The 17626-nt window shown below is 40.6% G+C and overlaps 1 protein-coding gene and 1 pseudogene across 1 annotated transcript in view; both read left to right on the top strand.

Moving 5' to 3' along the window:
* Positions 1 to 17626, top strand: part of NR3C1 (nuclear receptor subfamily 3 group C member 1) — a 465790-nt gene that overhangs the window by 280663 nt on the left and 167501 nt on the right. The gene's annotated exons all lie outside the window — the stretch shown is intronic.
* Positions 12005 to 12705, top strand: LOC137220822 (chromobox protein homolog 3 pseudogene; annotated as a pseudogene).

Below are 17626 nucleotides of genomic sequence, written 5' to 3'. Positions count from 1 at the left end.
GACAGAGGGTGGCAGGCAGTTGCGAGGGCCATGGGTAAGATACAGTATGATCTCCAGAAGACTGGGTTATAGGAACCATATTCCCTGAGTCCCTGAGCCCACAAGGCTGAGCCACGTACCTGACAGTGTAGGCAATGTTGCACAACTAGGACGATAATGACTGGCCTACCTCTTTATAAAGATCTTTTTTAACATTCACCCAAATTATAGAGATGGGGAAGGAAAAAAAAATACTTTTCATTCAGTCGTCTTGAGAAGACTGTCAGAAAATTCCTCTCCAGGTGATTTTAAGTATCTTGTTCCTGTGGGAAGAAGCCAATAGAATTAAGCATCCCTCTGCTAGATTAAATCTTAGTGCTTTTAGAATGGTTAATGTCTACAGGGCTTGTTAAATGACTGGGGTTGGTCTTCATCTCCTGGATGCCTACGATTAGAGTCTTGACGGAGTCACATGGGATGCCCCAAGAGAGATTAGGACCACCCAACTTTTTTTTATTTTTCTTTTTCTAAAATTTTGGTCTTTAGGCTGAAGCGTCACAGGACTCTGGATAAGGAACAGAATGAAGGTAGGATTATAGGGAAAGGCAAAAGGAGCTAAAGGACATTGAAAGAGGAGATTTCAAAAGAGTTTGGGGTCATCATAGTTTTAAAATAAATGTGGAGCAAAATTCCAAACTGTGCATTATTTCCTTCTAAATAGGACATTAGCTGGGTCATTTTTAATTAAAAGGTCTGCAACATTCTACGTATAAGAAATTGTGCTGTTTTGTGGTCTTTGTCATACAGGTTTCAGACTCGTCTGGTTTTCTCTTGGCACACTTATAAAAGCAAGTATAAACTGAATGCTATTTTAATAACCTTTATGGTACAGTATTATATATTAGATGCAATTCATTGTTTCTCACCCCATATTTATTTCCCACAGCATACCACTGCTTTTACATTAGATGTTTACCCTACAGGGAGAAAAATGGGTCTGAAATATAAAGCTAGCCCTTTCTTTTTACAGACATCCTGTAATTAGCCCAAGTTTTCATCTCTTCACAGCAAGATCCCGCTGCACAAAAGTTCTCTTTTCTCAACATATTTTTGCCAGATGTTTCCACCAAAAAAAAAGTGTAAGGCAAAGTATTTTGTGTGCATTGGTGCATATGACTTCATCCTTAGTAACTGCCTCAAAATGCTCCACCTCCTTAATTAAGTGAATTAGTTCTCCTTCAGTTCCTGTGTAGAGAACATCTATTGTCTCCATCATCACAAACTCTCAGCATTTCAGCCATGTGTGACTGTCCCGTGCGCCCTCAGGAGGAGTCAAACAGCTTCACTCACACTCATCCTATATTTTTAAAACCCAGAGTAAACACTTTAGCTTTTTGACCGATGAGAACTCAATCACTGCAAATTAACATGTGAAATTGCTGTTCTCTCTCCAGTTAACCTTACAGTTTTGTCTGATTAAAGGATGATTCTACACTCTGTGTTGAAATATTATGATAAGTTTGCATCCGTATTAGCAGTCAGGCTCTATTTTGTTTCAGATAGCAAGGTTTTCAGCTTTGCTAGAGAATACTTCTATGTATTCTAAAATATTTTCCAGAAGATCAGCGTCCCTGAGGCCAGGGAGATCAGGAGAGGCAGGAGGGAGGGACTCTCTGGGAAGAGCAGGAGAGGAGCAGAGGTCGATCGCCTGGCCCACTCGGGCAGGGGAGGCTGCTGAGCTCCCAAGCTGCTTCCTTCCCTATCTAAAGCCCCACCTAGGCCGCGTGGGTCCTGGGGGCATAGGAAGGAGGCCGGGGAGATCAGGAGTGACAGGCTGGAGGGGCCATCCAGGAGGAGCGGGAGAGGAACGGAGGGCAACTGCCCCACCCACTTGGGCCAGGGGAGCCTGCTGAGCTCCCAGGCCGATCCCCTGCCCTCCAGGCCACATGGGTCCTTGGGGGCATAGGAGGGAGGCTAGGGAGATCAGGGGAGGCAGGTGGGAGGGGCCCTCTCAGACCCCAGACTGGAGGAGCAGAAGAGGAGAGGAGGGCGTTTGCCCTGTCCTCTTGAGCCCAGGAAGCCTGCTAGTGCCCAGGTGAGGTCCCCTGCCCTCTGAGACCAGGCTGGGGGGCAGGCCTGGGCCCCTTCTGTTCCTTGAGCCTAAGCCCCATCCCCCACAGCCCCCAGCACCATTTCCAAGTTAGAGAACTTTCCAAGTTAGAGAAGCATTGGACCCGCCCACCACCCAAACCTCACCCTTGCTTAGGCCCTGCCCTCCACAGCCAAGGCTTCCCCCACCACACACTTTTTTTTTTTTTTCCCTCATCCTCTTGTTTACTATTGTGGTACTGAGGTACCTTCCAGTTGTTGATTCATTTATATTTTTATTTTTACATTATTTCTAACATATCTGTTAGTTTCTTAGTCTAATTTTATTTTTTACTTTGTTATTGTTCTCTCTTTTTTTTTTTTTGCCATCCCACATGGCTTGTGAGACCTTGATTTGAAAGCCCAGGGTTGGGGGGAAGCTCCTGTGGTGGGAGCTCCAAGTCCGAACCACTTGACTAACAGAGAACCTCAGACCCCAGGGAATATTCATCATAGTGAGGTCCCACAGACTGCCTTATCTCAGCACCAAGACCCAACTATTCCCAATAGCCTACAAACCCCAGTGTTGGAAGCCTCAGGCCAAACAACCAGTAAAACAGGAACACAATCCCACTCATAAAAAAACAAAAAAAAATGAGATGGCCAAAAAATATGTCACAGATGAAGGAGCCAGGTAAAAACCTACAAGACCAAATAAATGAAGAGGAAATAGGCAACCCACCTGAAAAAGAATTCAGAGAAATGATAGTAAAGATGATTCAAAATCTTGGAAATAGAATGGAAGCACGGATTGAGAAAATACAAGAAATGTTTAACAAACATCTAGAAGAACTAAAGAACAAACAACCAGAGATGAACAACACAATAACTGAAATGAAAAATACACTAGAAGAAATCAATAACAGAATAACTGAGACAGAAGAACAAATAAGTGAGCTGGAAGACAAAATGGGGGAAATAACTGGCAAGGAACAGAAGAAAGAAAAAGAATGAAAATAATTGAAGACAATCTCAGAGACCTCTGGGACAACACTAAATGCACCAACATTCGAATTATAGGGGTTCTAGAAGAGGAAGCAAAAAAGAAAGGGTCTGAGAAAACATTTGAAGAGATTATAGTGGAAAACTTCCCTAACATGGGAAAGGAAATAGTCACCCAAGTCCAGGAAGCACAGAGACGCCCATCCAGGATAAACCCTAGGAAAAAGACACCAAGACACATATTAATCAAAGTAACAAAAATTAAATTGAAAGAAAAATATTAAAATCAGCAAGGGAAAAACAAAAAATAACATAGAAAGGAATCCCCATAAGGTTACTAGCTGATATTTCAGTGGAAACTCTGCAGGCCAGAAGGGAGTGGCAGGATATACTTAAAGCGATGAAAGAGAAAAACCTACAACCAAGATTACTCTATCCAGCAAGGATCTCATTCAGATTCGATGGAGAAGTGAAAAGCTTTTCAGACAAGCAAAAGCTAACAGAATTCAGCACCACCAAACCAGCTTTACAACAAATGCTAAAGAAACTTCTCTAAGCAGGAAGCACAAGAGAAGAAAAAGACCCACAAAAATAAACCCAAAACAATTAAGAAAATGGTAATAGGAACATACATGTTGATAATAATCTTGAATGTAAATGGATTAAATGCCCCAACCAAAAAACACAGACTGGCTGAACGGTTACAAAAACAAGTCCCATATATATGCTGTCTACAAGAGATCACTTCAGACCTAGGGACAACATACAGACTGAAAGTGAGGGGATGGAAAAAGATATTCCATGCAAATGGAAATCAAAAGAAAGCTGGAGTAGCAATACTCGTATATGATAAAATAGACTTTAAAATAAAGACTGTTACAAAAGATAAGGAGGGACACTACATTATGATCAAAGGATCAATCTAAGAAAAAGATATAACAATTATAAATGTTTATGCACCCAACATAGGAGCACCTCAATACATATGGAAAATGCTAGCAACCATGAAAGGAGAAATCGACAGTAACACAATAATAGTAGGGAATTTTAACACCCCACTTACACCAATGGACAGATCATCCAAACAGAAAATAAATAAGGAAACACAACCTTTAAATGACACAATAGGCCAGATAGATCTAATTGATATTTAGAACATTCCACCCCAAAGTGGCAGAATACACTTTCTTCTCAAGTGCACACAGAACATTCTCCAGGATGGATCACATCTTGGGTCACCTCAAGCCTTGGAAAATTTAAGAAAATTGAAATCGTATAAAGCATCTTTTCTGACCACAACACTATGAGATTGGAAATCAATTACAGGGAAAAAAACTGTAAAAGACGCAAATACACGGAGGCTAAACAGTGCACTACTAAATAACCAAGAGTTCACTGAAGAAATCAAAGAAGAAATCAAAAATACATAGAAACAAATGACAATGAAAACACGAAGACCCAAAACCTATGGGACACAGCAAAAGCAGTTCTAAGAGGAAAGTTTATAACAATTCATTCTCACCTCAAGAAACAAGAAAAATCTCAAATAAACAATCTAACCCTACACTTAAAACAACTAGAGAAAGAAGAACAATGAAAACCCAAAGTAAGTAGAAGGAAAGAAATCATAAAGATCAGAGCAGAAATAAATGAAATAGAAATAAAGAAAACAATAGCAAAGATCAATAAAACTAAAAGCTGGTTCTTTGAGAAGATAAACAAAATGGATAAACCCTTAGCCAGACTAATCAAGATAAAAAGGGAGAGAATGCAAATCAATAAAATTAGAAATGAAAAAGGAGAAATCACAACTGACACTTCAGAAATACAAAGGATTATAAGAGACTACTACAAACCAGTATATGCCAGTAAAATGGACAACCATGAAGAAATGGACAAATTCTTGGAAAGATAAAATTTTCCAAGACTGAACCAGGAAGAATTAGAAAATATAAACAGACCTATCACAAGTAATGTAATTGAAACCGTAATTAAAAATCTTCCAGGGCTTCCCTGGTGGCACAGTGGTTGGGAGTCCGCCTGCCGATGCAGGGGACACGGGTTCGTGCCCCGGTCCGGGAAGATCCCACATGCTGTGGAGCAGCTGGGCCCGTGAGCCGTGGCCGCTGGGCCTGCGCGTCCGGAGCCTGTGCTCCGCAACGGGAGAGACCACAACAGTGAGAGGCCCGCGTACCGCAAAAAAAAAAAAAAAATCTTCCAACAAACAAGAGTCCAGGACCGGATTGCTTCACAGGCTAATTCTATCAAATGTTTAGAGAAGAGCTAACACCGATACTTCTCAAACTCTTCCAAAAACTTGTGGAGGGAGGAACACTCCCAAATTCATTCTATGAAGCCACCATCACCCTGATACCAAAACCAGACAAAGATGTCACAAAGAAAGAAAACTACAGGCCAATATCACTGATGAACATAGATGCAAAAATCCTCAACAAAATACTAGCAAACAGAATCCAGCAGCACATTAAAAGGATCATACACCATGATCAAGTGGGGTTTATCCCAGGAATGGAAGGATTCTTCAATATACACAAATCAATGTGATACACCATATTAACAAAGTGAAGGATAAAAACCATATGATAATCTCAATAGATGCAGAAAAAGCTTTTGACAAAATTCAACACCGCTTTATGATAAAAACTCTCCAGAAAATGGGCATAGAGGGAAGCTACCTCACCATAATAAAGGGCATATATGACAAACCCACAGCAAGCATCATACTCAATGGTGAAAAACTGAAAGCATTTCCTCTAAGATCAGGAACAAGACAAGGATGTCCACTCTCACCACTCTTATTCAACATAGTTTTGGAAGTCCTAGCCACAGCAATCAGAGAAGAAAAAGAAATAAAAGGAATACAAATTGGAAAAGAAGAAGTAAGACTGTCACTATTTGCCGATGACATGATACTATACATAGAAAATCCTTAATATGCCACCAGAAAACTACTAGAACTAATCAATGAATTTGGTAAGGTTGCAGAATACAAAATTAATGCACAGAAATCTCTGGCATTCCTATAGAGCAACAATGAAAAATCAGAAAGAGAAATCAAGGAAACAGTCCCATTTACCATTGCAACAAAAAGAATAAAATACCTAGGAATAAACCTGCCTAAGGAGGCAAAAGACTTGTACTCAGAAAACTATAAAACACTGACGAAAAAAATCAAAAATGACATAAACAGATGGAGAAATATACCATGTTCTTGGATGGGAAGAATCAATATTATGAAAATGACTATACCACCCAAAGCAATCTACAGATTCAGTGCAATCCCTATCAAACTACCAATGGCATTCTTCACAGAATTAGAACAAAATAATCTTTCAATTCATATGGAAACATAAAAGACCTCGAATAGCCAAAGCAATCTTGAGAAAGAAAAACGGAGTTGGAGGAATCAGTCTCCCTGACTTCAAACTATACCACAAAGCTCCAGTAATCAAGACAGTATGGTACTGGCACAAAAACAGAAATATAGATCAATGGTACAGGATAGAATGCCCAGAGATAAATCCACACATATATGGGCACCTAATTTACAACAAAGGAGGCAAGATCATACAATGGAGAAAAGACAGCCTCTTCAATAAGTGGTGCTGGGAAAACTGGACAGCTACATGTAAAAGAATGAAATTAGAACACTACCTAACACCATACACAAAAATAAACTCCAAATGGATTAAAGACTTAAATGTAAGACCAGACACTGTAAAACTTTTAGAGGAAAACATAGGAAAAACACTCTTTGACATAAACTACAGCAAGATCTTTTTGGACCCACCTCCTAGAATAACAGAAATAAAAACAAAAATGTGCCAACACATTTATATGGAATCTAAAAAAATTAAGTTGTTCTGAAGAACCTAGGGGCAGGACAGCAATAAAGACGCAGATGTAGAGAATTGGCTTGAGGACACAGGGAGGGGGAAGGGTAAGCTGGGACGAAGTGAGAGAGTAGCATGGACATATATACACTACCAAATGTAAAATAGATAGCTAGTGGGAAGCAGCCGCATAGCACAGGGAGATCAGCTTGGTGCTTTGTGACCACCTAGAGGGGTGGGATAGGGAGTGTGGGAGGGAGACGTAAGAGGGAGGAGATATGGGGATATATGTATATGTAGAGCTGATTCACTTTGTTATAAAGCAGAAACTAATACCACTGTAAAGCAATTATACTCCAATAAAGATGTTAAAAAAAAGTTATTATAACAAAATTAGAAAAGAAGATGTGGCACATATATACAATGGAATATTACTCAGCCATATAAAGAAATGCAATTGAGTTATTTGTAGTGAGGTGGATGGACCTAGAGTTTGTCATACAGAGTGAAGTAAGTCAGAAAGAAACAAATACCGTATGCTAACCCATATATGTGGGATCTAAAAATAAAGTTGACTGATGAACCTAGTTGCAGCGCAGGAATAAAGAGGTAGACATAGAGAATAGACTTGACATGGTGTGGGAGAGCAAAGCTGGGGCAAAGTGAGAGTAGCATCAACATATATACACTACCAAATGTAAAATAGTTGGCTGGTGGGAAGCAGCAGCATAGAACAGGGAGATCTGCTCGGTGCTTTGTGATGACCTAGAGGGGTGGGATAGGGAGGGTGGGCGGGAGGCTCATGAGGGAGGGGATATGGGGTCTAGTGTATGCATATGGCTGATTCATTTTGTTGTGCAACAGAAACTAACAGGGTATTGTGAAGCAATTATACTCCAATAAAGATCTATTTAAAAAATAAAAAATAAAATTAAAAAAAAAGAAAAATATTTTCCACCGTTATGATCTTACCTATCTCTGCCATCGACACTGAATTTTGTAAGGTCAATAGTGGAGGTGACCTTAGGAAATCTGATTCAGCCCCCTTTTTTTGGTAGCTGGCAAAACAAAGGGAGTTGCCCCAGTCATACATCTAATTGGTAAAGACATCTTGACCCTCATTCTCTATTCCACATCTGCTAATAACAGATGGCACTGAATTTTCATGTGGAAAACCAAAAGAAAACAACAACAACAAAATCCCATCACCTTTTATCAATGACATAGGCTTAGTATCACTGATGATGATGCTACAGATACTCCTACCAGTGGCATGTCAATATTTCTCTCCAACTATTTATTTCATGGGTTGGGCTGATGTAGCCACGCTCTCATTTAATAAACTTGGAATACAGCACGATTGTAAGCTCCCAGAAGGATGGGTGGCATAGGGTTAAAGAGGAGGAAAAAAGTCTTTCTAGTTAAATATGAGTCCAAATCTCAACTTTACCCTTTATAGAAATGACCTGGGCAAGTTATTCAGTTTCTCTAAGCCTCAGTTTTCTCATTTAAAAACTGAATTTTTTTAAATTGGGATATAGTTGATTTATAATGGTGTGTTAGTTTCTGCTATACAACAAAGTGAATCAGCTATAGATATCCCCTCCCTCTTGGACCTCCCTCCCATCCCACCCATAGGAACTTCTTCAGAGGGCTGTTGTGAGGAATGAATAAATGCATTGATGAGCATAAGCATGGATAGTGTAATACCTGGCACACAGCAAGCATCTGACATACAGCTTTTGCTATATTTGGTTAAAATCCCAAAGCTTGGGTGGATAGACCTAGAGTCTGTCATACAGAGTGAAGTAAGTCAGAAAGAGAAAGACAAATACCGTATGCTAACACATATATATGGAATTTAAGAAAAAAAAATGTCACGAAGAACCTAGGGGTAAGACAGGAATAAAGACACAGACCTACTAGAGAATGGACTTGAGGATAGGAGGAGGGGGAAGGGTAAGCTGTGACAAATTGAGAGAGGCATGGACATATATACACTACCGAATGTATAATGGGTAGCTAGTGGGAAGCAGCCGCATAGCACAGGGAGATCAGCTCTGTGCTTTGTGGCCACCTAGAGGGGTGGGATAGGGAGGGTGGGAGGGAGGGAGACGCAAGAGGGAGGAGATATGGGGATATGTGTATATGTAGAGCTGATTCACTTTGTTATAAAGGAGAAACTAGAACACCATTGTAAAGCAATTATACTCCAATAAAGATGTAAAAAAAAAAAAAAATCCCAAAGCTTGGCAACTGCCTGGATTAGAGAGGCAGGGAGAAAAGGAGCAGAAGGCAGCATCACAGATGAGGGTGAGGTTTCAAGCCCAGGTTACTAGACATTCCTAGTCCTCTCCAGTATCCACCTTCTCTCTCCCTCCCAAACATGAGAGACCCTGCATTTCCCAGCCTCCTATCAGTTAGGTGGGGGCCATGACTGGGACTAAGGTGAGACTAGTAAGTTGCCTAAAGTAAAAAATATAAGGAACCACTGGCTTTTGGGGTCACACCAGTTCCAGTCCTGTGTTTGCATGACCCAGAGAGCCCATGCCTCCTTAGATGTCACACTAAGGGCTTCACTCCTCTCAGCCTCGTCCCACCCCTGAGTAAAGCCATGTGACGAGGGCTGGCCAGTGAGCTGCACCTGGAAGTGACCCTCAAGAGCCAGTACTGGACAATCCTCCATGCCCTCTGCCTCTGCCTCTGCAACTGAGGAGGCTGCCGGTTCTAGATGGTGGAGCTCAGTGGCTGCATGTCATAGAGTCCCTTGCCAGCCTACATGGACATGTAGCATGATGGAGAGAGGAAATTGTGTTGAGCCACTGAGGCATGAAGAAGCTTTTTTTTTTTTTTTTTTTTTTTTTTGCTGCTGTAGGGGCTGCAACAAACCTAGCCTGTTTTTATTCTCATTATTAGCATTATCCCAATCAAAATAAATCACTTCATTTTTGTCACTCTTCTGAGAATCGAGCCCAGGCAGAGTGAAGTTGAAATGTTAGCCTTGGCCCTTTCTAGTTGTATTTTCTCTGAACTTCAGTTACCTTGGTCGATAAAATTGCACTAATAAGCCATGACTTGCAGGGTTCCTGGGTGAGGTTGAAGTGCGGGGTTGCATTCTAGCTGGCTGTAAGTGGGAATGTCCTTCTTGAGAAGCTTCTCGTGGCAAGGGAATGTCTCTGTGTCCCCAAGACCTAGCACAGTGTCTTGGCATGTTACAAACGTTTAATAGATATTTGTTGATTAAGTTAAAAAAGACCGCTTTACAAGTTATAACAAATTTTCTACAGAGTAAAAGCTATGAGCCATCAGTCAACCAAGAAAATGGCCCAGATTTTCTCCTGGGTCTCCCTGTGAATCTCTTATTCTTTCAGTGCCTGCATCAGCTGAGTTGTCAAGGTTACCTGCATCATCTTTGAAATATTATTAGATGTTGACCCATATTGTGTCAAAATTATACATAGACCTGAATGTGTGTTTGCCTCCTCTACTGTTCTGACTACTCTCACTCTCTTTTCTCATCTGTTTCCCTCATTCTACTGTACTTAAATTGATGAAAGAGTTTAAAGCCTGGCTCTTTACCAGAATGAGATATTCTGTATTATACTGACTCAGTGAGATTTCAAGGGACTTAGATTCAAACCTTGAATAAGTTGCAAAGTTCTTTTCTTAGCATTTAGGTGACATTCCATCTGTTCCTTCTAAATTAAGTAGATACGACCTGGAGTTCCCCTCATAGTTCTGATCAGTTCTCTTACATTCTTAAGCTTTCATCATTACCACCATCATCCCCACCCCCGTCATCTTAAGCTTTCATCATTATCACCATCATCCCCACCCCCGTCATCTTAAGCTTTCCTCATTACCACCATCATCCCCACCCCCGTCATCTTAAGCTTTCATCATTATCACCATCGTTGTGTCAGCAGTGTATTTATCTGGTCCTCTGTTACTCTGTTTACTCTAAGTGCTCCACATGCCTTGTATCACTTAGAATAGTGAAACACATGCCAGTATTAGTCCTATTCTACAGATGAGCAAGTTAAGGTTCAAGAGAATAAGAAACTTAGATATCAGATATAGGTAACTAAATACCAGAGCAAAGATTAAACTCAGGTTCGGTTTGACTCCAAATCCTGTGACCTTACCTTGCCGTTGTACTGACTAAGCAAGAGAAACATGAAGGGGATCTCAAAGGTGACCCAATTCCTTCCTGTTTCATTAAGTTTTAAAACATATATTTGAAAAATGGCAGTGATACCTAATATTCTGAGTATTTCAGTATGGATGGGAAATGGGGAAGAACAATTGGCAGTCCAGTCTGAAGAATTGGGCTTAAGTAAAACATTACTTAGAAAAATATACCCCATTTCTTTATAACTTACATTTTTAAGAGAACAGGAAGGGGAGACAATTTGGCAAAATTGTTGATTGAGAGACAATTTTTTTTTTTTTTTTTTTTTTTTTTGCAGTACGCGGGCCTCTCACTGTTGTGGCCTCTCCCGTTGCGGAGCATAGGCTCCGGATGCGCAGGCTCAGCGGCTATGGCTCACGGGCCTAGCTGCTCCACGGCATGTGAGATCTTCCCAGACCGGGGCACGAACCCGTGTCCCCTGCATCGGCAGGCAGACTCTCAACCACTGCGCCACCAGGGAAGCCCCCTGAGAGACAATACTTTTTAAAAGTCACATTTAAATGTGTGCATGGCTAGGGACTTCCCTGGTAGCGCAGTGGTTAAGAATCCGCCTGCCAATGCAGGGGACATGGGTTCGAGCCCTGGTCCGGGAAGATCCCACATGCCGCGGAGCAACTAAGCCCGTGAGCCACAACTACTGAGCCCGTGAGCCACAACTACTGAAGTCCGTGTGCCACAACTACTGAAGCCCACACACCTAGAGCCCGTTCTCTGCAACAAGAGAAGCCACCGCAGTGAGAAGCGCGCACACCACAACGAAGAGTAGTCCCCACTCGCCGCAACTAAAGAAAGCCTGTGCACAGCAACGAAGACCCAACGCAACCAAAAATATAAATAACTAAATGTATATAAAAAAAAAGTGTGCATGGCAAGATTAAAAAAGTTAAGGAAAAATAGCTCCCCAGCCCCCTCCCCCTCAGATGTAGCTGGACCTTGAGGCGTGTAGGGCTGGAGACGCGGCAGACCCGGGACCCAGAGCGGCTCGGAGGCAGTGAATAATAGCTCTTCAAGTCTGCAATAAAAAATGGCCTCCAATAAAACTACATTGCAAAAAATGGGAAAGAAACAGAATGGAGAGACCAAAAAAGTCGAAGAGGCAGAACCTGAAGAATTTGTGGTAGAAAAAGTACTGGACTATCATGTAGTGAATGGGAAGGTGGAGTATTTCCTGAAGTGGAAGGGATTTACAGATGCAGACAATACCTGGGAACCCGAAGAAAATTTAGATTGTCCAGAGCTAATTGAAGCATTTCTTAATTCTCAAAAAGCTGGTCAAGAAAAAGATGGAACAGAAAGAAAATCTTTATCTGATATTACTGATATCATCAGTGAATCTGATGATAGCAAATCAAAGAAAAAAAGAGATGCTGCTGACAAAACAAGAGGTTTAGCCAGAGGTCTCGACCCAGAGCGATAAATGGTGCCACAGACAGCAGTGGAGAATTCATGTTTCTCACGAAATGGAAAGATTCAGATGAGGCGGACTTGGTGCTGGCAAAAGAGGCAAATATGAAGTGTCCTCAGATTGTAATTGCTTCTTATGAAGAGAGACTAACTTAGCATTCTTGTCCAGAAGATGAAGCTCAATAATTGTTTGCATTGCTTTATATATATATATATATATATTTTTGATTTATTAGTGTGAAGAAATAACTACATTCTAATGAAAATCAAGTTTGATATGTTCGTTTTGAAGTAGTATTGGGGAAGTTGTGGGGTTTTTGGGGGGTTTTGTTTTTGTTTTTTTTGCATCTGTAGCACTGGTTACTTTGAAAAAATAAAAGCTTCGACCCAAATGAAAAAACTAGAAAAATTCTGGTATGTTTTAATTAGCCAAGCAAGACTTAGTTAAATGGATATTTAAAGCTTCCTTTTGGCAAACGATTCTTTTATAAGAAGTTGAAATCCCCGTGCTGTGTTTACTGAAAGACTGTGATACATGGAATGTCTCAGCCTTGTTCATGGAAACCTAATCAGATGGTTAGAGATGTTGGCAATTTAGGATCTGCAGGAATAAACGAGGGAACAAACTTTTCTAATCTAAACTTGACCTTCATGTTTTTTCAAACTTTACCCCAACCCATTCCTTACATGTAGGCTCAATCGTCTCAGTATTTTGGGTTACTGGTGCAGCAGAAGCCAGGAAAAACAATAACTTTGTAGTAATCAGAATATTATTCAACTACATATTGTTTACTGTATTTTAAATACTGATGAACAGTGGTCAGTAAATAGTTTTATGTTCCTTTAAAAAAAAGTTGATAAAATGTATACTAATATTATTCTTCAGGCTAATTTAAAGCATTACACTTTGTTAAAAATAATAAAATTTTCTTTTGAAAAAATGACCTTTCAAACTGAATTTCTTTAACTCTTGAGGTTGAGCGTCCTATGTCTGTTGGCCATTTTTATTTCCTTCTGTGTGAATTATCCATAAAATTTGCCATTTTCTATTGAAACGTGTGTATATATAAATAATTTGCAAGAACATTTTATATATTATGGAAATTAGACCTTTTGACTGTCATTATACTGTATTTCCCAAGTTTGTCATTTATACTTTCTTTGTTTATGGCATTTTCTGTAAAAGTTTATTTTTTCACTGTTATGTTTAAAAAGGTAGCTTTGATACTTCCTATAACAGAGAAAGAATTTGGATGTTAAGCCTCATTTCACAAATCTATTTCGTGCCAATAACAAGAAGGCAGGGAACCACTGTATAATTTGTGAGGCAATTTGCAGAAGACTTCCTGTTAGTCTCTGGCTTCATTAAACGATAGCCGTGTGCTGATCTGGCTACTTTCCATGCAAGGCCTGAGCCACCCTATCAGCACTCACATCAGTTTGCAATGCCTGGTTGATCAGAATAGGTGTTCGCACCAGCCCATAAAACTACCGCTAATTTATGGATTTGTTGAAATGTTGAGTGATTTGCTGCTGAGAGAAAGAATTTAAGAAAGAGAAGGATGAAAGAAAGCTGGAAAGGAGGGAGAGGGAAAATAAACAAAGAGAAAAGGAAAGGACAGAATAAAAGCAAAGGAAAGAAATAGGAAAAGAAAAAGACAAAGAAAGAAGTAGGAAAGAAAGTTATTGAAAGAAAATGGAAAGGTAAAAAAGGGAGAAAGAATAGAAGGAAAGGGGCTTCCCTGGTGGCGCAGTGGTTGGGGGTCCGCCTGCCGATGCAGGGGGTGCGGGTTCGTGCCCCGGTCCGGGAAGATCCCACATGCCGCGGGGCAGCTGGGCCCGTGAGCCGTGGCCGCTGGGCCTGCGCATCCGGAGCCCGTGCTCCGCGGCGGGAGAGGCTGCGGCGGTGAGGGGCCCACGTACCGCAAACAAAAACAAAAACAAAAAAGAATAGAAGGAAAGAAAGAAGAGAATCAAAATATAAGCAAAGATGGAGGATGGATGGATGGATGGGTAAATGGATGGATAGATGGGAGGGAAAAGAAGGAAGTGAGGGAGGCAGGGAGGAAAGAGAAATCAAAATATAAAACTTCAGGCTAAATTCATTTCAATTATACAAAGAATCATAAATCCTAGGGATGAAAGGGAATACAAAGTTCCTTTAAATCTAAAGCTCTCCTTTTGCAGGAAGAAAAGCTGAAGCCCAGTAAGGATGAGTAAATTCCCTCAAGCTCACACAGCATGTTCATAACCGCATGAGAGTCAGATTCCAGCCCAGTCTCCTGACTTCCAGTCTAATATACCTTCTCTCACATTTTGTTTCACTGGAAACTTGCTATTTGTTTGAGTTGACTTCCAACAACTTCCAACATAAATAATATTATAGCCCAAAGTGGGCCTTTTGCTAGACCAGAAAATCTTACCCCATGTGATTTTATTAAATTGTAACACATTGTCATAACAGAATTTAACCTATGATGTGTAAACACCAAAAAAACAAATGAGCTAGCAGTTCCTTCCTACTTTAAAAAAAAAAAAATTAAAAGGGAAAGCTGTTTGCAACCTATAATAGAAAAATGTATTTCAAAGGAAATAACTTAGGAAAAGGCCAAAGTCTTCATTACTATTTGGTAGAATTTTGATTTTGTGCCATAGGTACCTGAGAAACATTGTGCTTTTGTCTATTGCTGTTTAGGAACAGATAGTTAAAGAGAAAGAGAAGCGGGAGGTGGATGTAATTGCAGTTGGCTTTTCATTTCAGTGAGTGTGATTTAAGTTCGAGATATGACTTTCCTAAGAAGGGGAGTGGATGGTGAATGGTTGAACATCAAAAAGAAAAATTATGAACGACTGGAAAACCATAGTATTTCTCCAAATGCCCTTAAACACAGAAAAGATCCCCTTTCACTTGATGTAAGTGTGCCCCTCATTCTTGTTGTCAGGAGGCAGGACTGAGTGAGACCTCAGATTTCTTTCACTCCTATGATTCTCTATGATCCTCTAACAGTATAAAAAAAAAAATCCCTTTGCCCTAAATAACCAGTTATTTTTTCTGTAAGCCCATTTTTATTATTTTTTGAATTTTATTTTTTTAATACAGCAGGTTCTTATTAGTTATCTGTTCTATACATATTAGTGTATATATGTCAATCCCAATCTCCCAATTCATTCCACCACAACCCCGCCTCCTCCTGCCCCCTGCTTTCTCCCCTTGGTGTCCATACATTTGTTCTCTACATCCGTGTCTATTTCTGCCTTGCAAACCGGTTCCTCTGTACCATTTTTCTAGATTCCACATATATGCGTTAATATATGATATTTGTTTTTCTCTTTCTGACTTACTTCACTCTGTATGACGGTGTCTAGGTCCATACATGTCTCTACAAATGACCCAGTTATTGTTCTGACTTTCTATTTTACTTTGGCAATGGGGAACTTGCTTCATTCTATTAATTTATTTTGGATGACACTCTGCTATATTATCTTAGCTGTTTAGAATTGGTGCCAATGCTGTCAGAGTATTTAGTTTCATCCATTCATTCAACAAATATGTATTGAGCTAAGTACCCACTGGGTACTGTTTTAGGTGTTGGGCATACAGCATAAACATCACAGATTAAAAACTCTGCCCTCACAGAATCGGCACTCGGGTGGGAGGGTGGGCAGAGATAGACCATAAATAAATTGGTATGATCGCATATGGTGTGTTAGGAAGTAATAAGTGCTACTGTGAAAATGAAACAAGGGGCTAGAAAGGGCAGGGGTAGTAAAGGAGCCTTAATTTTCAGTAAGATGATATGGAACCAAGGCAGATGGACTCTCTGATGAGAAAACACTTGAGCAAAGACCTGAAAGAGAGAAGGAGTGAGACACAGGTATATGGTCCCTTGGTTCTAGTATCCCCGGTGGACACCAAAATCCATGGATGCCCAAGTCCCTTATGTAAAGCGATCGAATTGCCATTGGCAGTTGGTTGAATCCACAGATGTGGAACCTGCGGGTACTGAGGGCTGACTTTATCTGAGGCATCTTTCAGGAAAAGGGAACAAACCTGAGGAGAGACCTTTGGGCTGAGTGGCGGAGGCACTGTGAATGAGGGGAAGAGCTCAGAGAGGTTGGTGCCCAGAGCTTGTAGGGCTGAGTAGCCATTGGAAGGACTTTGGCTCTAACTGTGAGTGAGGTGAAAAGACAAGACACTGGGGATGCTTGAGCAGAGGGCCGTGACCCACATTTTCACACTATCACAGTGGCTGCTGGGTCGAGAACAGCAAGAAGGGCAAGGGCAGGGGCAGACCCACCAAAAGGGACAATGCCATTCTAGGCAGGAGGTGATGATTTGTGTCATGATAGTACTGGGGAAGGAGGTATGTGGCAGATTCTGATATACTGAGGCTAGAAATAAGAGAATTTGTTAACGGACTGCATGTGAGGTATGAAAGAAAGGGAGGAGTCAGGATGATTTCAATACGGTCTCATTACCTTCATTCCATTATATAGTCACATAAATCTTCAAAATCCACTGCAACCCTCTTCTTCTCTACCTCCAGCCACCCCAGGTCCAGTTATATTTACAGCCAATATGTTAATACAAGTTGTCTGCCATTAGGCCTTACAGAATCTATTCTGATTTTCCCTTCATATGAGCTTACAGAGTCCAGACTGAGTTTGACTGTCATTGTAACTAGATTTTTGTTATACATGTTTCTTCTTCCTTTCCTGTGGTTTCTAGAATTTTATTTATGTTTTCATGGCCTGATTGTATATGAGCTTCTGTTGTTATTTTTAAACTGGGGAAGCATACTTGGGAGGGAGGGAGAGATGAAGGAAAGGAGAAGGGAATGGATGGATGGATGGATGGATGGATGGGGAAAGAGATAAAGGGATGGTACAGCCACTGTGGAGAAAAGTATGGAGGTTCCTTAAAAAACTAGAAATAGAACTACCATATGACCATAATTCGAAAAGATACATGCACCCCCATGTTCATTGCAGCACTGTTTACAATAGCCAGGACAAGGAAGCAAACTAAATGTCCACCAACAAAGGAATAGATCAAGAAGATGTGGTACATATATACAATGGAATATTACTCAGCCATAAAAAAGAA

Source organism: Pseudorca crassidens, chromosome 3, assembly GCF_039906515.1.
Source record: "Pseudorca crassidens isolate mPseCra1 chromosome 3, mPseCra1.hap1, whole genome shotgun sequence".
Lineage (NCBI taxonomy): Eukaryota > Metazoa > Chordata > Mammalia > Artiodactyla > Delphinidae > Pseudorca > Pseudorca crassidens.
This window is presented reverse-complemented; position numbering and strand designations above follow the sequence as displayed.